At 37.5% G+C, this 23648-nt stretch overlaps 1 protein-coding gene across 1 annotated transcript in view; it reads left to right on the top strand.

Moving 5' to 3' along the window:
- The first annotated feature begins 1096 nt into the window (after positions 1 to 1096).
- LOC134804773 (nostrin) overlaps positions 1097 to 23648 on the top strand; it is a 58827-nt gene continuing 36275 nt past the window's right edge. The window contains exon 1 of the mRNA XM_063777998.1: positions 1097 to 1320. The gene's annotated coding sequence lies outside the window, so the exon portion shown is untranslated. The remainder of the gene's footprint in view (positions 1321 to 23648) is intronic.

The following is a 23648-nucleotide window of genomic DNA, read 5'->3' as shown; positions in this document are numbered from 1 at the left end:
CAACCTGTTCCATTTTTGCTGATAATAAAGTCCTAAGCAAATAAGGTTATTGCGAACTTGCACTTGAACTTGTTTCGGCTTTGAAATTCTTAGATTCATAAATAAAATTCGATTGAACTTGATCGAGCAAACTTATATAAAGTTTGTTTGCACTATGATTGTGATTAGGATAGCCGAGTGGACTTGTTGTTCCTGTGGAGTTTAGACTTGCATAGTACTCTTCCCACGAGGACGTGTGAAAGGTCAGAATGGCCGTGTGGCAGACCGTCTATAATGAATGTATGACGGCTGCGTTTGATTGAATGTCAAGTATTGAAATAGTCTATGCTTGAGTGTGTTTGACTGCGATACAGTGACTTTTATTTGAATGACCCGAACAGCTTCTTTGATGGTTTGGTTCCTGGCTGATTCTGAGGACAGCCCGAGATGAGATGACATCCTGAGTGGAACCGTCAGTCAGATTTGAATTGGAAAAGTGTCGCAGTCAACCTCGCTGCATTCCTGTAATTAATATTTTATGAATTCTATCGTTTTAGCTGTGCCGTTCATGGAGTATCTTTAATTTATCTACTCCCCGTCATATATATATATACATGGTCTAATAAAACATGGTCTTCTATTCCCAGAGTGACACAGGCCTACGTCACAATAACATGGCCGCTATATATAGCGCTATCGCATATTATCATATAGCGCTGTCGCATGATGACGTAGGCTTGTGTCAGTTAGGTAACCTAGAAAAGACGGGAATAGAGTACCAGGCGGAGTATATTATTATACCATGTATATATATATATATATTACAGTGTTAAGTGAATTCATCCGATACCAAAATTTGCACCTTTCCCGTACTACCTACTTTCCATCAGGCGGACTGTATACTTTCTTGCCATCTACGTGGTTTTTTTTTGTCAGAGGTGGAGGTAAAGCCTGATCGAAGGTAGGATAAGCATTAAAAATGTGTCGGTCCAGTAGACAAGCGTACGTTGAATCCCATGCCATACCTGGGTGGCATGGTTGGGTAGGTACTCCTTGCGGTGCCGATGCCGTACGGCGCGGCCGCGCTGCCCGGCGGCGTTTGCATCCACTCACTGAACTCACTCACTCGTTTGACTCAGTATCACTTCGAAGTAGTATCGGAGTAGACGCATGAGCGTTGCGTTCGTATAGTCCACACAACCGCATCCCATAAAGTTTTTTTTGTTTCTCCACAACAAAATATTGTGTAATAAACTAATAAAACACTTCCGTGGTCACGTTGTGAGTGCTATAGTTCACGGATTTCCACAGCTCTTGTCCTGTTGATCCCGCCTCAATCAGGTGAGTTGCTACATGCTTATTTGTTATTGTTTATTCAAAATAACATAAGAACTTTACAAGTCAAGAATTGAATATTGTAATAAGTGCAAATAGGTAGGTACTTACTAAGTAATTCGATTTATTTGTAAATTCTTGAACGTACTATCAATACTATCATAGTACTTTCAACAGTAGGAGCCTGCCTAGCTCTGTACACACTTTATTTTATTCTTAAATATCAATAAGTAAGTACATAAGTAAATATTCTTTATTATTAATATTAAGTTGAGTTCAGATTATTTTCAACAGATCACCCGCTTAGCCATTTTAGGAAGTAATTTAATTACACAATAGCGATTAGCAACCTCCTCATAATTATGTATTTTACCTCGTATGATACACTGAAGGAGGTTCAAACAGCAACACTCTTCTGTCCATCGGTGGACCTTATGCCTTCTGTAATAAGACTAAGGCCCACATGCACCATTTCACTAACCCGGGGTTAAGCGGTTAAACCGTTAACCCAGTGTCAAATTGTACTGGTAACCATGTGGCAACTCCAGGTTTAACCGGTTAACCCCGGGTTAGTGAATGGTGCAAGTCGCCCTTATAATGTTTACGAACTGTCACTTAATAGTGTGGGTGGGTGATGGTACCTACTACCTAGCTGGTCAATATGATTTCAACATGATTTCTTAGGTACCTAGTCATTTTTCATTAGATATACATACTTTACTATATACAATATGAAAAATAGGTAGGTACCTTTGACCCCCAAATCACTACCATTTGAATAATTATTTAGTCGCTACAGTTCAAAGGTGAACCCTTATATCCTATCTACAAACTATTCAGCTATGTGCGAATTCGACTGTACAAGGAGGAAATTGTACAGCCACGTCATATGCCAAAAATATGTATATTATGCCCATATATATTAAGGTAGTCGAAATTTTTAGACGTGACTAAAGGATGAGCAAGGTCTTAAGTTAAAACTTATGCTCTATTTTTACTACCTAATAGGTATCTACTTATCTAGGTAGGTACTGAAATACTACTATACTAGGTAAGGAATTGTCATAGACATAGACCAGAAGAAAAACATAGCTTAGCTATTGGCTTGCATATTTTATATGTACGAGTATGTATGGATGACACAGTATATATGTATGACACAGGTGCATGAGATCACTTAAAACGTCAAGCCTTTAAGTTGAATCCTATACTGGATACCTACTGCCACTATTATCAGAGCAAACAAGAATTGTCTGTTGCAATTTGAGTGGCAGGTGTATAATAGCACGACGCGAATGACGTAAGAACCGCGGTTCTCTTTAAATGTATTTATTATATGTATAGTATAGGTATTAGCTAGCTAATCTAACGTCGCTGGAGACGGATGTCACGTTAATAACGTAGGTAATATCATAAATAAATATTGTGTAAAATGAACGCTGTTTATACCCTTGGCGATACAATTTTTTGTCTTTACTCAGGAACTTCTCTCACTTTCTCTCTCTCTCTCTACCCTTACTTAAAACATGCGGACCGAGGAAGCTAAATGCCATTATGCCACCCTGCTCTGTTAGCCGCTATTACTAAATCTAAACTGATTCCTTCGCTCCCATTAAAATGTTAACTAATGTAATATATAATAGGTATATATGTCAACACTGGCATATATACTAACGTCTAGGTAATTTATTTTCTATCATCACGCTCGCACTAATATGCCAGTACGACAATACGAGCAAGATGCATAGAAAGTAAGTTACGATCACGCTAATAGCGTTTAAGTCAGTGCCAAACTGGTGGTAGCTGTACTTGTTAACTGGGACCTGGGTAAATGAGAAACCTCAATAATTGCAACCAAAGGTCCGGTCCCGGTCCCTTGGAAGTGGAACCAAATGGTGGATTATGAAATACACAAGTAAGTATAACGGGTTAGCACTGATTGACTAGCACGTTATCTTTTCGCGGATTAGCAATGTAATATTTTTGGTTTTGATTATGGAACCTCTTTAAATGAAATCAGATTTTAGTGTTTTTCTTAATTTTGCCTCTGTAATTGAAAATATTGCATAAAAAACCTCTGTAATTGAAACAGTGTGTATAATTTCGTTATTTTAGTCCTTTTTACTACCTATACTAATGCAATGGGCCGTATTTTTTACCTCTGTTGTACTTGCCGATGTGTAATCATGTAATCAATGTAATCATAAGCTAATAAAGCAAAATAAAGCAAAATAAAGCAAAAAAAACCGCACATCTGTTAAAATTTCAAGCGCCAGAACACGCGCGGTAACATTGAGTGCAAAAAATAACAATAAAGAGGTGCCGATCCTACGGATAGACAGAAACCAGCCCTTCCTGTACTAGGTGCCTAACTACTTAACAATTGGACATTGCAAAACAACGTTGAATAAGTAAGGGGCTTATTCAGGTAAAATTGCGACACTTTTCTCCAACTTCCGTTCATAACGAACCGTTCGCCGGAAATGTTTAGTTTCTATTAGATTGGATTCGATTTGGACAATGACCTAGTGGAGAATGACCTATCGTCGGACAGACAAAAAGTAGTTTTAGTCACGCTTGTTCATTAGGGACGTAGGAAACTTATTATTCTGTGTTGATATATAGTTGGATCGTTGTTGTGGTTCCTACTTATATTTTATTAACTGCTAACATGCAATAATAGTGGTTAAGGATGGTTTAGAACACAGAGACTATTGATTACTAGCATGAAGATTATATTATCTTAGCAGCACAGGAAGCCTCGGAAAGAAACACGATCTAAATGAACAATAAAGTAGTCCTTATTTCTTTCACTATAATGTTATGTATCAAAAAAATTGATGGCATCTTGAACCTCTAGAATGGCCCCATAATAGTTACCTAACTTCTACCAAGTAGTGTCAGAAAAGGCTAATGTTATCTTTTATCGCTCCTGATTGCAATAAAAGTGGTTATAGAGTCAATTTAATTTGAGGCGGCAAAGGTTAGACGGGCGAGTTTAAAACCCAAGATTATCAAATAGATTATTATACCCTAAAAACTCATAGTTTGTCTAGTTTGGATGATCAGCATACCTACTATGAAAGCCCAGCAGTTTTTGATGATGCATGCTAGTACATTATTGTATTACCCTGCAATGTCAGTATACTCCGGCATGTAGTGACTGGAATAGGTTAATAAGAACGCTTATCAAAAGCGGGAGATGTATCGCAGTGTATGATTGACGTGTTATTTCTAGATTAGACTACATGATACCTACTGATAAAGGTAAGAGTCCCCGATCTGTCATGATAACACCATCTCCCTACAGATAAAATATAGAGAGAATATGATAGGAAAGTTCGTCTTAGTATTGGTGTTGATAACTTGATACCCTGGAGAACGCAATAAACGGCAGTAGTTTTTAGTACCTACCTAACAAAAACAGTTTCATCCGATGCCTAACTCTTTAAAAAGGTACGTGTATTAGCTCTATATTTTTGAAAGCAATATTTAGGTTAAGTAGATCCCTAAACCTGTTAAACCTTTAAGATTCAAATGTCCAACTAAAACAATAAAGTATTTTAATTTTTTTGATCTAGAAACTCTAGAACGCATCAGAATCAGAACCAAAGCGCGCATTTGTATAATGTAGAGATTTTCACATTTATTGCCACTAGGCAATTTTTGGCGCGTCTGCCAAAAAATGCATTTTAAAAACATACTTATTCATTGCCGGTTGTACGTAATGCTCCCAAAAGATTAAACTCGTCAAATGGAATCATATGAGCCTAATCTCGGAGGTCCACTAGTAGCCACCGATGAATTCTGAGTTTATCTATGTATCTTCGGGCTGCATCAGCCGCTGGTACCAAATTATTTATTTAGATCAATACACAATTATACTATACTACAATGAAGTTAATAATAACTAATACGTGTGTTATTAAATAAGATAGTCCACTTCTATGCAGAGAAATCAGTCTCTGCAACTGACTATCAGGTGAATTTTAAGGTGAACCTGATTTCAATATTCGCTGTTGAAGACATTTGTAATTAATTACCAATATGAGTAGGCAAACGTCTAGCTTATTTGCTCAACTTGTTCAACAGAATGTCGTCTTAACTATTAGGCACTTTTAACCTGTAGTTAATTACAGTGTTTACTAGTTGTGTTTAGTAATGAGCTAGTAACCATTAAGTTTGTAGATTAATCAGTAAATGCAATAAGCTACTGAAAGTTTATTAGGATATCGCTGCCAGAAATGATTCCATAAATGGCACAACGCAGCGGGGGACTCGCTCAACAGATTTAATACACTTACCGACTCATGGTTTTATATTTACGAAGTAATTTAAATTAAGACCGGTAAACACTTCTCGAGTAGGCAGTTTTATTGAATATATGTAACAATTATATTTGGCCATAGTGACCCGTTTCATTTTCATTACTCATACATGACTCATACTATGGATAAGGCAGTTTAGTAAGGTAGTTTTTAAGGTTTATTCCTAATTGGTTATTCTCGGCGGTAGGGTAGTTGCCCTTTCAGTAATCAATAAGGCACTACCGTAGTGCCTTAGGTAGGTACCTATTGTTTATTGACAGTGCATGATCGTTCCTAAATACGATCAATTTTATTTTAATGTTAAAACACTTTGAGCGCCATAAGAACTACGAGTACCTACAGTCCTACAATCATTATGGAAACAATAATGTAGATAACGGTTATTCATGGAATGGTCTACTCGTATTTTTAATTATTGTAGAGTTATGCCACCCAAGATATGGTGGTATTATTACCTAATACCTACTTCACTAGTTTATTTAACCTTCCTTTAACATTGAGCCTGAATTTTCTTATCAGATCCTAAAGTATTTATTCATTCCGCGAGATAAAACATTTTTTCCTATTACTTAGTTCGTCACAAAAACCAAGGTTTAACAGTTATCGTATAGTGTGGAACATACTCGTATCAGTCACTTTAAACAGTTGGGACCCATAAAGCCTGTCCCACATTAGAATTTGTTATTTGTTTTATGTGAGGTGTCTACCTACCATGATTATGAAGTTATCGTTTTCATAACTTTGACGATAAACAGGAAATTCCACCTCACCCCGTAGTCCCTCGTAATTGGGGTGAGGTAGGTTTTCATACAAAGGTGATTTTGGAAGATTGTTGGATCGTTTTTTTTTTTTATGAGTATTACTATAGCTCCATTTTAAATTGGAATACATTATTTTTGTAGCAGTAGCCTTAAAATCCCATCTCACCCCCCTTTCATCCCTTCTCTCCCCTTTCATAACCCAACTCTCCCCGCGAACCCTACTCACCCCATTTTACGGAACCAATACCGTTAGGTACATGTTAGTGTTAGTGGTAAAACTAAGCTAGTTGCTTTATTCCTGGATGTAGGTTTTTTTGTAGAATTAGACGAACTGCCTGCGTATTATGTATGGTTTTATCCACGTGATAATATAACCATCACTTCTTTACGTCTACCACCAGTTTTGACATTGACATATACGCTCACGTCTACGTAACTTACTTTCTATGCATCTCGCTCGTACTCGCATATGCGAGCAATAGTGCAAGCGAGATGTACAGAAAGTAAATTACGTAGACGTGAGCGTTATGTCAATGTTAAAACTGATGGTAGAGGCTCTGATGGTAGAGGCTCTTAACACTGCGGGATTGAAAGTGACAAACACCTGTTTTTCACGCTGTCACATAAACAAGAACTATCATTAATATCATTATATTCATTATATCCGTGCTGATGGTCTACATTAACATAAATTAAAGACTTACAACTTATACATAGATCAATGAAAAGTCCAATAAGATAAAGTATACCAAAATAGCGTCAAAAGTCTTTAAAATATGGACAGATTGGTACAGTCAAGTGTAAAAATATGGGTGCACAAATCATACTCAAAAATATGGCCCATAGCTGAGACAGTGTATTAAGAACTATGGGACATATTTTTGAGTAAGTTGTCTACACCCATATTTTTACATTACATACTCGTACAAATCTCGTTTTTTGTTAACTTTCCTCCCAAAGCGGCATCATGATATCTATTAATGTAATAGCCGCGAGAACACTTAACTATAAGAAAGTGTTTTGTGTGTCGCAATGGTAATTGTTATAAAGCCGTTGTTTAGAATGGATGTTAGAAAATTCCTATGTCGTACCACGTGCACTAGCGATACCTGAGGCACACTTGTACAAATTTCATTGACCGAAGCCGCCATGCCTGTCTGTAGAATTTATGAGGTCGCTGATAACTTCTATTACTTACGTAGGATGTACTTATCATATTATAAGTCGTATAGGTAGTGTTAAACCTGGATAATTATAATTAAAGTCTCCAAAGATACCCCACAATAAAATAGAAAAAAATTCATCCACACTTTATGTCCAGAGTAGAGATGGGTCGCGGGTATTTACCCAATTTACCCACCCAGGTAAATACCCGGTAAATACCCATCTACCCGGTATTTACCCGTATCTACCCAAATGGACGGGTAGATTCATTTCTTGTTGCACATGTCGATTTGTGTTAAAGTGTAGATATAAACCGAGTTAATGGCTGTAATTATTGTGTGTCATTTAAAATGTAATGGTTTACTTGCAGTTGCAGTTGTAACTAAGGAATTTTTAGTACAATTTTGATAAATATTAAAAAAAGGCCGTCATAAGAGTATTTTTTTTAGACTTGAGTAAATTATCGTACTTATACGTTGATAATACACATTCCAACTTCGGTCGGCGGGGGGTGTGGTTGGGGTGAGGGGGGCAAAAGTGAACTTTTTCATATTTCATGGAATCTGTCATTAATATCGAAATGTGTTGTATGTACAAACTAAAGTAGACATAATTTTCTACAAAAAAGGTTATATACATTTTTGTCCTAAAACTAACTGTGTTTGACTTATAAGCTTCACAAGTTGGGATACGGCACAATTTTTTTTTATTATCATTCATAGGTATTCTTTATTTTCATCTTTCTAATGTATATTAAAAGCATTTTAAAACATTTCCGGAAGCCAGGGATTGATTTTACACGATTTTTATAATTGGACTGATATGTTAAAATCGAACTTCACCTCATAGCAACCTTTTCGTAATTAGTTTGAACATACATTTTATGTAACATTATAAAAAAATACTTAAATTAATCTTATTTATACTCACATACCATTAAACACATCAAATTTAGAAGAAAAACGAAAATACCCGCGTATTTACCCGCGGGTAGGTAAATATCGGGTATTTACCGGGTAAATACCCGACAGCGGGTATTTACCCGGTAAATATTCGGGCGGGTACTTACCCGGTAGTACAGCGGGTATTTACCCGGTAGTTACCCATCTCTAGTCCAGAGCAATTTAATTCTAGTTTTATTTTTACCACTGTTTTTACCACTTAGTCGCCGTGATTGATTTTTATATACCCAAATAACGGAACTTTATAGCACTATTTTAATTATTTTATTATGGAGGTCTTGGGCGTGATGTATTCAAATACAAAGAGATCCAATTATCTGACACATAATTACCTAAATCAACCAGACAGCGAATCTTAATATCATCAGTGAAAAACGCAATTAGAGATGAAGTAGAAATGATGAGAGTATCTCGTTCCATTTGCCGGCGCGGCGCACTCATCCATGATCACATAACTGAAATCAAATGGAGCATGGACTGAGATTGATGTCTGGCGCAAATATGTACCGATTATTTTTATCGTAATCTGCAGAGGAATAGCTATTAAAAACAATATCTACTGCAAAACGTTTTAGATACCTAAATATAGGTATGTATATTTTATAACAGTGGATTACTTATACTTACCCTACGAGTATGATGGATTTTTTAAATGACTAGTCACTGGATCTATTACCGCCATACCACCAGCATGTTTGTATTATATCTTATATCATATTCTTATTACGTGTATTCTGCCGGCCGTAGCGTCTAAAATACTGAGTTGAATATGATGAAAAAGAGTCGTTTTATGGCCCGGCAGTCGTAGATTATATTTTGAACATCGGAATCGAGTGGTGTTCACCACGCGTTTTTCAATTCTATTAGTAGAATTTAAATGCCTACTAGTAGTGGAGATATTATTGAACGAAATACACGAAATTGAGCGGTCGAAGTTCAAAAATTGGCCCCCAGAAGCGAAAAAATTCGAAAATATATTCATGACCTGACATTATGATTTATATTTTAGGCCAATTAGCGACATGTCGATACTCTTAACTAATAATTAATTTTAATTGGTCCCGTTGAACTTACAAAATGTACCTAATCGATAACCTTACTTAACATAATTCACTGAATCTCTTAGCAAATTATACCATTGACCACAAACGTCGAAGAATCATGAATAGTAAGTAAATGATATCGTGATCGTTGCTTGAAGTAAATGCTGTTAGTTTCACTTCACCCAGACCAATACTTTCCAATCAATTAGTTGTACTGGCCTAGGTAGGTACCTACTACTCGTACATAGGAGAATTCAACTTCACAAGATTACTGGGCCCTGGTAACATTTCATGAACATTTCAAGTTATTTATTTAGTTTTAAGTTAAATATTCAACGGCAAATTTAATAATGTAAGTTGTACCCTACAACAATATACAGTGTGGAAAGATATTAAGTCGGAGCCTGGAGGGAAACTACCTTAAATGCTTAAGCTGGCCCATTTTACTTAAATGAGACATTCCTTTATTTTTAAAAAGAAACAAAACTGCATTCAAAGATTTTCTAAAACTCGCTTGCCTCGCCCGGAACTCGAACCGACAAAAAATTCCAAAAAATAATCACTCTCAATTTTATTATACTAGTCGATACATTTAATATTAATGATAACATTTCTCCAAGAAACATTAGGTCTTACACTCGTCTGTCGTATAAAATATCCATAAAATATAATACTTAGTACTCAAGATTTTTTTGGACAAGCCAAATTAAAGAAAAAAAAAGAAAAATCTTTAAATGCAGTTTTGTTTCTTTTTAAAAATAAAGGAATGTCTCCTTTAAGTAAAAAGAACCAGCTTAAGGATTTAAGGTAGTTTCCCTCCAGGGCCCGACTTATCTTTCCTCACTGTATATTAGAAGATACTTCATAGTTACCTATTTATTTATTTATTGCGTAAGATTGCAAAGTTTATTAGCTCTTTGTTATATTGAAAGCTGCGTTTAGCGAAAGATTAGTAAGAGAATCGCGTCATTCTAAAACATTGATTTTGTGTTTTGTATAAATAAAAACCGGGCAAGTGCGCGTCGGACTCGCGCACGAAGGGTTCCGTACCATAATGCAAAAAAAAAAAACAAAAAAAAAAGCAAAAAAAAAACCGTCACCCATCTAAATACTGACCACTCCCGACGTTGCTTAACTTTGGTCAAAAATCACGTTTGTTGTATGGGAGCCCCATTTAAATCTTTATTTTATTCTGTTTTTAGTATTTGTTGTTATAGCGGCAACATAAATACATCATCTGTGAAAATTTCAACTGTCTAGCTATCACGGTTCGTGAGATACAGCCTGGTGACAGACGGACGGACGGACGGACGGACGGACGGACGGACGGACGGACAGCGAAGTCTTAGTAATAGGGTCCCGTTTTACCCTTTGGGTACGGAACCCTAAAAACGACTATTGTCACCGCACCATCGCAAGGTAAACTATGTCTAGTCCAATTTTGTTTGATTCCTTTGGTCATTTAGAAAATAAGATGAACTATTGCTCACCAATTCTAATGTATTAAGACCTGTTTATTTTTTATTTCCGAGCTGGTTATATAGGGACAAAAATGTATAAGTACACTTTTTCTTTCAAAATCCGAGTAAGTAGGTATTGGTGACGTAGGTGCGTAAAATACTGACTTAGGTACAGTTTGTGAAATGTAAAATAATAAAGTCAACACGATTTCACCCGAACGCGAAGAATTTTTAACATTTCGTGGATTGTAAAAACTATTTTCTCAAACATGCAATGAAATATTGATATTATGTTCTTCATATTAGGCTGTGAAGTATCACGTCTCGGGCGCGGCCAGACGAGAGGTCTTTAATGAAATTTCATACAAAGTTGCCGGGACGTGGCCCTTTTTTAATTTCCATTTCATAGATATTTGTGACACAGCATCATGGCATTCAGCCATTAAAAAAAACTATAGGCAGTATTTGCTTTATGGTTTGTTTTTTTTTTCATATTTATATCATTTCATAATATCGTCCAAATCGTGCGTCGTAGCGCAAAAATAATCAAATTTTCGTTCCCCTTTAAGGAAACCCTAAAGTATAAAAAAAAAGAATAAAACAAAATTATACGGCTGTATGTCCAGTATCTCCTAAACCGTGCGTCGTAGCGCAAAAATAATCAAATTTTCGTTCTCCTTAAATACCCCACGCACTGAATAACCTATCACCTTAGGACATGAAACAATCATCATCATCATAATATTTTTATTATTATTTCATTTCAAGTTTGAGAAAAGCACTATACAAATCTCGGCGTGAAAAGGGGTTGTCGGCATCATAAGTATCCCACCTCACTACGTTCGACCGTCTATTCTATTCGGCCGGCCGGCTTATTTCCTGGCCTCTATAGTAATATTAGTAATGTACTATTAATGTGGCAAATGCAAGGTTGTAAATAGCTGTGCATAGAACTAGGTAGATGCCAGACTTGCCAGAGGAAACAATAAAGATGCGATATCATCATATCAGCAACGACAAGGTTGCCCGCGTCTTCTGTTTACGAAATACTCTCTCGCCAGCTCATTGTCAGTAGTCGTTTATTCAGACATTGTTTTAACCGGTATCCGGAAGTAGTTATTTTCGCACAACATTTAGGAGATAAACTGCCCAATTCGAACTTTAAGATACGTCACATAATAGATCTAGAAACGATATGGATTAGATGTGTCAGTGTCAAAAGTGACGTTTTTGTTTGAAGAAACCATTTGACACTGACATATCTAATCCATATCGTTTCTAGATCTATTAATTGACGTACCTTAAAGTTCGAATCGGGCCGAAAGAATTAGGAAAATTAATACATTATGATAAAAAAAAACAACGGGTTGCACTCCGGGAGTGCCGACAGAAGTGAAAACTCAATGACTAGTCCAAAATGTCTGCAGCACTATGTATAATTGACCCAATTCTCCTTTCTATTGAAAAACTTTAGTTCCGAAATTGCTGGTCAGTGAGCTTGTTTAAAATTCGAAATTCAAAATTGTAGCGTTAATTGTTTAAAATTCGAATAGAAATTGTAAAGTTACCTTGCAGACCTCGCATCTAAATATATTTGGTCATGATATTTTGAGTTTTATTCACCAGTACTAATAGAGTTCACTTTTATTAGCGATTTCATCAAGATGTAGCTTTATTGAATTATATTTGAGTGATATAAAGTTAGAATGTAACTGTGAGATCCTCGTATTTCAACCCGTACAAGATTAGAACCTTTTTCATGTAATGTCATTGGGTTTTTCTTTATTGATTTAAATGCCATCTAAATGAGTGGCCATCTAAACCTTACGGTCACGCGATCGCCTTACGCTGTCTCGAGTTTATCATTTTTTCCCCACCTCAAAAAGTGCCCAGCGCCGCTAAAGAAGTTTTCACTTCAAAAAAGCCGAGAAAAGTGGCGCTGTCTTGTGTCGGAGGCCAAGTCTCATTTTGGGTCGCTGAGCCAACGGAGTGAGTGAATGAGTGTGAATACATTATGATTTATGATAAAGTTTCTCATATCAAGAACTAATAACAAAAGCCACCTAAACATGTCGGTTTTATAAGTCCTAAAATGTGCGTGTTCACATTTAAATGATTTAAAATTTTGGCACACCACATGATACAACAGAGACTTTGATAAAACTGATAACCCAGCGACGTCTCTTAGACTGTTATTGATACATTTTTAAATATTTACAATGAACTACTCCGCATAACTTACAATTACATTAACCTAGATTCTCAGTTTGCGGTTAGCATAATCGCGTCCTAATAGCGTTCGCCTGATAAATGGCACTTTTATTTGTTCAAGTTCAAATAGAGTAAGTATCTAGTGGGTCTTCGTGCGCCGGCGCAGGCTCCACTGACCTCGTTCGAGGCATTAGCGTCCCCAGCGGCCATCCGTCAACTGCGCCGGTATATACTCCGGTACAGTTATAGTGTAACCGCATGGCTATCAGGAACCAGAGGGCCTACCGCAAACGTTCGACGTGTTGCCACCCTGTCACACTTATGTACGAATTTACAAGTGCGACAGAGAGGCAATACGACGAACATGGTTCCGTACCGTACGCGCGGCCTATAACATGTTACAACTTTTTAAAATCCCATCTAATTACTACCCATTAAATCGATATTCGTCGCGAAATCCAAAGATATTTCAATTTACCATAACCTAATAAGTCCTGTTTATTATACGATGTTTTTGAAAAGCCCTCTCCTCCTCTTCCTCTCCTCTTTTTATCTAAGCGGTTCAACTAGTACTAGTCTCGTAGCAACCGCTGAGTAGATTGTAATCTCGACTTAACTTGCTTTTTCACATTAGGAATGCATTGCTAATTTAATTATTGCGACCTCTCAATTGGAGTCAATTATTGTCAGCTGTTGGTGTTCGTGCGCGCTTTAGATCACACATACGTATGATACTAGCGGCCAAACCACGAAAACATTGCACATAGGTAATATGTATTAGAATGAAATGGCCGTTTGTGTGTTAGACGACGACGTCGCTAGTGATGCGCGTGATTCGATGTCGACAGCTATGCAGACTATGCGGTCATTAGAGCAATTGGCAGGTGATTAGGGACATAAAAGGTAGGTACCTGTACAAGTGTACAATTGCGCGATTGTTCGGCTCGTGATTTACTTTGAGCGAAATAAAAAACGACATCAATCTTAACTTACACAACCTAATTGTGCTGTACAGGTATAGCACATATTATTATATTATAGGTAAATGTCGATCAGCTTAAGATTTTATACCGCGGTACCTTTAATGTTTGCTCTGTGGAGTACCTACCTAGGTACTTCAATAACTGGAAACTTTTTAATTTACCACCTAGAGCAAATTTAATTGAGAAGGTTTCGCCGATGTAGTTTACTCGCGTAATGCTGCCTTGCGTATGAATGGTATGAACTAATTTACATGACGATAACACATAAGCCGGACACTGCGGAAGTTGTTTGTAATAACGAATAATTGGCGAACGGTCAACTGCACCCATTTAAGTTTGCATTTAATACTTTCCCCTAAAGTAGATGTTATTCTCGATTTCATAATGAGTCGGAGACAATGCAACTGGGGCCGCGGGGTGGGGTGAGAATAGTGAAAGTAGCTCTCCGAGCTTTAGATTTATATGTTACCCAAATATTGAGATTATTTCATTCAGATGTCTGATATTTTCATTTATAAAACATAAACCTTACGTACGCTAAGGTCCTAGTATGTTTAATCTTAGACAATAAAATTACATAATTCTCAATCTACCTACTTTAAAAAGGAATTTAGTCACGTTTACAATATTTAATTGCCTGTCGACGTTGGAACTCTTGGACAATCGTTAGTTTTTTGGGAGCCTTTATCAGATGCCTGCGAGGCCGTTCCTAGTAAGGCCAAAAGCAACTGCCTACCTATTTGCGGTCACATAGACACCCTCTGCGTATCAGACTTTGTCAAGGCTGAAAGGCTGAGTCATAATAAGATTAGATTTTTACTACTCTATTTTATCTTAAAGGAGTTTGATCAAGTATAGTGACGATACCACCCCCGATCATGAGGGTATATTTTTTTAAACTTGACAAATTATTTAATTCAAAAGTTTTTTGTTTTCACACATATTGTATGTTTTTAAATACTCACTTACGAATAAAATAATAAATATAATAACCTATGAGTGCTCGCCCGCAGCATGCAGCCGCGTCCCTGAGCGGCGCACGCAATGGAGCCTACATCTGACCGCCACATTGTCACAGATTATGTTCAGCTGACATTGTGCTGCGGACGTGACAATTAAAACGAAAACCTACTACACTGTACCTCTGCGTTTAAATGAAACTCGAATCCATGTTATTGAACGTGCGACCTTAAATCGTAACTTGTTAACCTGCCTATTCGACTTATAAAAATTGCAACAGAAGATCGAGTTGGCGATAAATGTGATAATACTGATAGTGCGTCAATAGGTTTTGTCACAAAACTCAGTTTTAGTTGCTTAACTATCCGAGGAACTTGCGAAAACAAAGTACCTACATACATTTGCGACATTTTTATACTTATATTGTTATGGACGTCAATGCGGCGAGAAGTTATTTTAGACAGGAAATCAAATCCATTCAGTCAACAGATAGACCTTGGAATTAATTTAGTAATTATATAGCTTTTTTCGTTACTTATAGCTGCATTCAAATTGAATTAGGTATGATAACCATATAATGTAGATGTAGCTATTTAGATACATAAGCTCAAAATATTAACGAATAAAATATATACTACCTACATATAACTACATATAAATACAAAAATAACCCTTCGCGCCTACATTTTTAAATTTGGTTAAAGACCACTTGCACCATCCCACTAATCCGGGGTTAACCGGTTAAACCTGGAGTTACCATGGTTATCAGTACAATTTGACAATGGGTTAACGGTTTAACCGGTTAACCCCGGGTTAGTGGGATGGTGCAAGTGGTGCTAAGAGTGTAAACCTGCTAAATCTATTTTTGAAAATAGAGAATTTTTAACCTTCTTTGATATGTAGATATTAAAGTTACAAATAAATTAATTTAAAAAATGAATTTATTTGGTTTACACTCTTAAGTCTTAACCAACGATTTGCCGCTCTTTTCTTCTGACGGAAATGGCTTGACGGACTAAAGCTTCTGCACGCAAGGAGTTACTTTCGCATTGTGATAATTATACTTATATTAGGGCTGCTATTTAACTGATCACCAGATTTAATAAAATTTAATACCAAAAAAATATACTTTACCACCCTAAAATAATAAACGATCACCAAAATTATAACACCATTTTAATGTGAAATGATTACCAATTTTATAACATTTTACTATCCTATTAAAGGAAATGACACCAAACTAATCATTATTAAACCAAAAATTGTAAATGATTACCAAATTTCAAACCCCATTTTAATGTGAAATGATAACCAAATTTTTACATCTTGCTATCCTATTAAATAAAATGACACCAAAATAATCATTGTAAACCCAAAAATAGTAAATGACCACCAAAATTAGAACTCCATTTTAATGTAAAATTCTAACCAAATTTTTAAATCTTGCTATCCTATTAAAGCAAATGACTCCACAATAATCATTGTAAACCCAAAAATAGTAAATGACCACCAAAATTGTAACCATATTTTAATTAAAAATGTGCAAATATTTAATATATCGTTATCCTATTAAATTAATTAATCCACTTCGTCATCTTTTTCTGACCTAACCTAACCCACTTTTCTAGTAGCATTTCGTTTCTGTATGGGTTGCAGTTCAAACCTAACCTAACCCACTTTTCTAGTAGCATTTCGTTTCTGTAAGGGTCGCAGTTCAAACCTAACCTAACCCACTTTTCTAGTAGCATTTCTTTTCTGTATGGGTCGCAGTTCAAACCTAACCTAACCCACTTTTCTAGTAGCATTTCGTTTCTGTAAGGGTCGCAGTTCAAACCTAACCTAACCCACTTTTCTAGTAGCATTTCTTTTCTGTAAGGGTCGCAGTTCAAACCTAACCTAACCCACTATTCTAGTAGCATTTCAGTATGCTACTAGAAGAGTAGGTTAGGTTAGGTTGGTATGCGGTGCGGGGTACGGGGGGTTGAGCGGGAGGGGCTAGTAATTTTGGCATCATTTTACTTTATTTGGTAATATGTATACATTTTTTGGTAATCATAGTGGTTTATTTAGGTGAAAATATCGCATTAATTTGGTCTTCAAGATTTGGTGATCATTAATGATTTTTGGTGATCATTCAATATATTTGGTATTCGAATACAATTTGAAGTGCAGTCGTAATTAAAACGGTGGTACTTTTGTAATTTTAGACCTTATTTTTTTGGTGTTCAGTAATTTTTTTTGGTAAGCATGATTTTTTTATTTAGGGTACCAAAGTATTTTTTGGTGGTCATTATATTTGTAGCCTTATATTAGTATAGTATAGTAGGGATTTAAAAAATTGCCTTATGGCTCCTCTACACGACTCCCATTATAGTGGCCCACTAAGATGGGCCAGCGTGTGGACTGTGGAGAGGCTTATGGAGCGGCGGGGCCGGCGGGATGGCGATGGGATGGCCTCGGTGTCGGTTTTTCGTCCGCACATCCAAGAAAACGGATAGATAACAACTGAATGTCGCTATCATGCAGTGGCGTTTCAACCATCGCACGGCCATTTCGCTGGTCCATGCGGTCCAGCGCTGGGCCATCGCGCTCACAACATAAGTAACAATATTAAGTCAATAAATGTTCCTATGTGACATAAAATTGTGTGTAGGTACATTATTGTATTTAATGTGTAAAACTTATATTTAAACGAAGGCGAAGGTGATGTTAGATTACGATTAATTACCTAAGTTCAAGTATCGAGACCTAACATACATACATATACATGCATGGAATATGGAATTACATAGTTATTTGAAGCGGAGTGTCGTTGCGTAACCAATGATGTATTGTTGCTCAAGATATGTTATTTATAGGCACGTTATAGGCGTTCCAAAATTGAAGCGCTTACCTTGTGAAAAATTGTACGAGTTGCCTTTAGTCACACCTGGGCAAGCGAGAAATGTGCACATGCTAACCAGCTCCCATTCGCCGAAAGAGAAAGAGACAAGCTCATGTTTAGCAACGAGAATGACGAAGATGAATGAAATGCCAAAATTAATCAAAAATAACAGATTTTTCGTAGGTGTATAGAAATAAATATGCGAGTATTTTTTGTTCTTATGTATAAGTATAACCTTTCCCTAATATCATTGTGCGTAACAAGTAAACAGCATACATATCATAAGTAAACATAATGTACCATTAGCCGTAAAAGTGCATGGCGAATTTATCAATGAATTCGTTCATAATTTCTCCATGCAATTTCGCAGCTCACTGTACCTATGGTATAGTAAAGTTAGACCAAGAAAATCTGCAGCAATTTTGATAGCCTACGCAGTGCAAGTGTTATTTATACGTCATAATTTCATAGGAGTTTGACGGTTAAAATAACACTTGCACTGCGTGAGCTATCAAAATCGCTGCAGACTTATCTTGGTCTAACTCTAACTGGTAACCATAATGCCCATTAACTGTTGTACTTAAGACTTTAACTTGCAGAATTGGTAGGAGGTGGCTGGGTGCTTGGGCGAGTAGCAAATGTGTGTGTGTGTGTGTGTGTGTGTGTGTGTGTGTGTGTGTGTGTGTGTGTGTGTGTGTGTGTGTGTATGTGTGTGTGTGTGTGTGTATGTGTGCGCGCGCGTGCGCGTGTGTGTGTGTGCGTGCGTGCGTGCGTGCATGCGTGTGTGCGTGTGTGTGTCAGTGTGTGTGTGTGTGTGTGTGCCGGCGAGGGTATCTCGAAAACGGAAAAAAAATACAAAATACACCGCCTATAACTTTGCGATTTAACTACTTACCTACACAAAAGTGTCGAGCCGAACCGATCGCATATTTGCTGCAATATGAAAATAAACTCCAAAATAACGCAATCGAACGGCGTTGAGATCGATCGAGAGCAGCTGCCCTTGGGTCGAGACGAGAGGAAGATAAAAATAAAAATAGGGCCAGCCATGGGCGCTTGGGCCGGCGGAGCTTTCACGCGACTCGAGCGGCGCACGCTCGACCGGCGCGTCGCCTGCGCCCGCACATCCGTCGGAATCCTGCCATACGATTTGATCACTTTTACTATTTCAGAATTGATACGGAATCATGCGAATGTTTCGATTACTTACATACAGCCGTATTGTGTAATGGCTCCTCTACACGATGGGCCAGCGGCGGCCACTCCAAGGGACGCAGCCATGCGGTAGAATGAGATAGCAATATCTTGCTCCCTCTAACGCATAAATGGGTCAAACAGATCACTGTGTTATGTCTTTCCTGTAGACATACACAAGAGTTAAGGGCTATAAAGGTTAATTTTCTTATTTAACCCTTATCCACGTGAAAAGGTCCTCCTTTTATTTAGAGAACTATGATAAAAGAAAAATGTACTGTTCGCGATAACACACTAGTTTTCTCTCCTGTGGGCAATAGTTAACAGCTTGTGGGCATGGAAGTAATAATTTTATCATAGTTCTTTAAATACCTAAAAGGACCTTTTCACGTGGATAAGGGTTAAATAAGAAAATTAACCTTTATAGCCCTTAACTCTGGTGTATGTCTACAGGAAAGACATAACACAGTGATCTGTTTGACCCAATTATGCGTCCCTTGGAGTGGCCGGCGCTGGCCCATCGTGTAGAGGAGCCATAAAATGGTTACCCTCATTGGTCACGATATTCTTCAGTAGAGGTACTGAAATAAAAGCATTCGTTCTTCTCGCACATACCTATGTGTAATGCGGCTTGCACAGACCAACCCCTATAGACCGAGCTTATAGGACGACTCGCGGCCACCGCCCGTATGGTGTATAGGTCAAATATAAGATTGTTCGCGCGCCGCTCCGATCAGTTGCGCCCAAGGTTACGACCTGTTAGCAGTGTGCACGAGTCTAAGAAAATAAATCGTAAACTATTGAATTCATTGGGAAATCATGGGATATTGCAGCGTAAAATGGTGTGGCAAGTCATCTAAGACATCGACTTACGAAACAGATGGAATAACATCCCACAGGAAAGTCAAATTCATTATTTCATTGAATAATGTTTCTTGTCCGCGGGGTTCATTTTATACTGGTCGTAAGCAGAGGCGAAGTATGTCCGTCCCTTTTCGTCAACTTGAAAATGCAATGCGCTATCCCTTTCCCTTTCGACTAGTGATGTGACGATGATGGTTTTTCAGTTGCGGAAACTTCGTGCTTCGTCATACCGTATTGTACCATTTTAGACATAATATATAGGTAATATGTTGTGTAAGTTTTTTAGAATCCTCTAGGCTGGCCTGGCGGAGCAGTTAGGCCGCATGTCACGAGATGGACCTGATGATGAACTTCAAAGAAGTGCGAGGGAACTCGGTGTTGGTTTGTGATATACATATGTTGTATGGGTTTTTTAGAATCCTCTAGGTGAGCAGTTAGGTCTCATGTCACAAGATGGACCTGATGATGACCTCCAAAGAAGTGCGAGGGATCTCGGTGTTGGTTTGTGATAGACATATGTTGTATGGGTTTTTTAGAATCCTCTAGGTGAGCAGTTAGGTCTCATGTCACCAGATGGACCTGATGATGAACTTCAAAGAAGTGCGAGGGAACTCGGTGTTGGTATGTCTTAGACATATGTTGTATGGGTTTTTTAGAATCCTCTAGGTGAGCAGTTAGGTCTCATGTCACGAGATGGACCTGATGATGAACTCCAAAGAAGTGCGAGGGATCTCGGTGTTGGTGTGTGATAGACATATGTTGTATGGGTTTTTTAGAATCCTCTAGGTGAGCAGTTAGGTCTCATGTCACGAGATGGACCTGATGATGAACTCCAAAGAAGTGCGAGGGATCTCGGTGTTGGTGTGTGATAGACATATGTTGTATGGGTTTTTTAGAATCCTCTAGGTGAGCAGTTAGGTCTCATGTCACGAGATGGACCTGATGATGACCTCCAAAGAAGTGCGAGGGATCTCGGTGTTGGTTTGTGATAGACATATGTTGTATGGGTTTTTTAGAATCCTCTAGGTGAGCAGTTAGGTCTCATGTCACGAGATGGACCTGATGATGAACTTCAAAGAAGTGCGAGGGAACTCGGTGTTGGTATGTCTTAGACATATGTTGTATGGGTTTTTTAGAATCCCCTAGGTGAGCAGTTAGGTCTCATGTCACGAGATGGACCTGATGATGAACTCCAAAGAAGTGCGAGGGATCTCGGTGTTGGTGTGTGATAGACATATGTTGTATGGGTTTTTTAGAATCCTCTAGGTGAGCAGTTAGGTCTCATGTCACGAGATGGACCTGATGATGAACTTCAAAGAAGTGCGAGGGAACTCGGTGTTGGTATGTCTTAGACATATGTTGTATGGGTTTTTTAGAATCCTCTAGGTGAGCTGATAGGTCTCATGTCACGAAATGGACCTGATGATGAACTTCAAAGAAGTGCGAGACAACTCGGAGTTGATTTGTAATAGGCATATGTTATTGGTCCATTTGAATATGTTTTCAATACAACCTTCTATGACCTTAATAAAACGGACAAAATAAAATAATTGTATGAGATTTTGGCGACACTTTTTTCTCGTATCGAAAGAGATTGCGATTCTGAGTGGAAATAATATAAAAATTCTAAAATTTAAAATTCATGTTCTGGGTACTTTAAACAGAAATGCCCTAATATGTTAAGTAAACATTTCAGGTACATTGTTAAATTACTTAATGAAATATTAAATTAATCAATATAATTATTAAGTAAGTTTACTCTAAGTATTCTAAATTGGTAACAATTTTACCACAATAAATTTCGGTATCACTGGTAGCAGTACCCACTACCTGTAATGAACATGTCCCATCCCTATGCTTACACGTGTCAGCGCGCCATGTTTGAAACGACCAATCGCAACGCCGTGAGCACCCCTCCCGCACCTCACAGTTTGGTGATTTGCGTCGGGAACAAAATGGCCAATATTAGGTTTCTAGAGGCGGTGTTCTGTGGCGGCTTGCAAGTAAAGTGACGAATTCTTTGTTTTGATCATAAATGTGATAAGTAGCTATCAAGAATTAAGTAGATAAATCAAGTTAGCTTTATTAGCTCGTCGAAATTCTCTTAATGTTCAATATAGGTATTTCCCAATTCGTGCACTGCGCAGCTAATGTCGCTAATAGGTAGCTGTAGCAGTGTACAGTCACCTGCAATAATATGTTACACAACGAAGGCCGCAAAAACATCTGACACGATCGTATTTGTAGAGCCATAAGAGCGTGTCACATATTTTTGCGGCCTTCGAAGAGTAACATATAATTGCAGGTGACTGTACGCGTATTATTTGTAGTCACTTATGCACAAGTAGATACCAAGGTCGTGGAGGTGGTTCACAATGATAGTGTCGGCATGTCAATAGCAACGTAACAGATAAGAAAGAAAAACCGCAGTTCATAGAGGGAAAGCTGGTGACCTTGCGTGTGGTGGAATAATAGGTAATTAGAAAAAGTCTTAAGTTAACCTGTAGGACCGAAACACTTGGCCTTCGATGTGGATTAATGTTCGACTTGTGAAATCTTATATGGAAGGTTGCCTGGCCGCTCCATATTTAATAGGTGATGTAAGGTTGGTCTGTGTGCGTTACTCTTATATACTAGTAGTTCGAATTAATTAATGTGCCTAGGTGACTTTAATGAAAATTGTACGAGTAACTTGCTAATCCCTAACGATATTATGTAGAGTACGTAGAGTCGTGCTTACGTCGAAAACGGTAGTTAATATTTTCTTAAGTAAATTCGTAATAACACTGTACGTAAATAACTATTTTTTTTTAATAATGCAATGCATTGACATTTAATTACGATACAAATAAAAAAATACTTTCTACCCTAGAAGGGTGGGAAATGCAATTTTCCACCCGGCACACCGGCCGCAAAAATATCTGACACGAGCTTATTTGTAGAGCCATAAGAGCGTGTCACAATTTTTGCGGCCTTCTTCGTGTAACATATTATTGCAGGTGACTGTACAAACGTTTAACTGTGGCTGTATAAGATTCTGCCTTTGCTCATTTACGCAAGAGTAAGGATTAAAAAAATATTTTTGGTGTATTCCTTTTGGTTCCCGCTTTACGTAATCGAGTACCTAAATACAATTCAACAAAAGAAATCAAGAATAATTTATTTTAATATTTACTTACAACATTCTTGATGAAAAAAATTGAATACGGGATTAGTAAAATTGAACAACTACCAATTGTTTCAAGCGGGGAAATAAAGACACTATTTTTCCATTTTGTTTCCACCCAGTTGCTCGTGGGACGGGGACTCAGAGGAGTACACCACTTTTCTGCGCTAGAGCAGAAACGTATCACTTTCTACGCACTTTTTAGAACAACAACGACCTGAAGAGCATGTGATATGAAAATAACTTGAAGATACTTGCTCAAATTATTTAATAGAACCACCATATCCTAACAAAAAATTAAAATGAAAATATAATGTTTTTAGGTGTGTATGTAGACTGTGTATCAGGACGATG

The sequence above is a fragment of the Cydia splendana genome, chromosome Z (assembly GCF_910591565.1).
Source record: "Cydia splendana chromosome Z, ilCydSple1.2, whole genome shotgun sequence".
Taxonomy (NCBI): Eukaryota; Metazoa; Arthropoda; class Insecta; order Lepidoptera; family Tortricidae; genus Cydia; species Cydia splendana.
The sequence above is the reverse complement of the archived record's forward strand: the minus strand, read 5'-3'. Positions and strand labels throughout refer to the sequence as shown.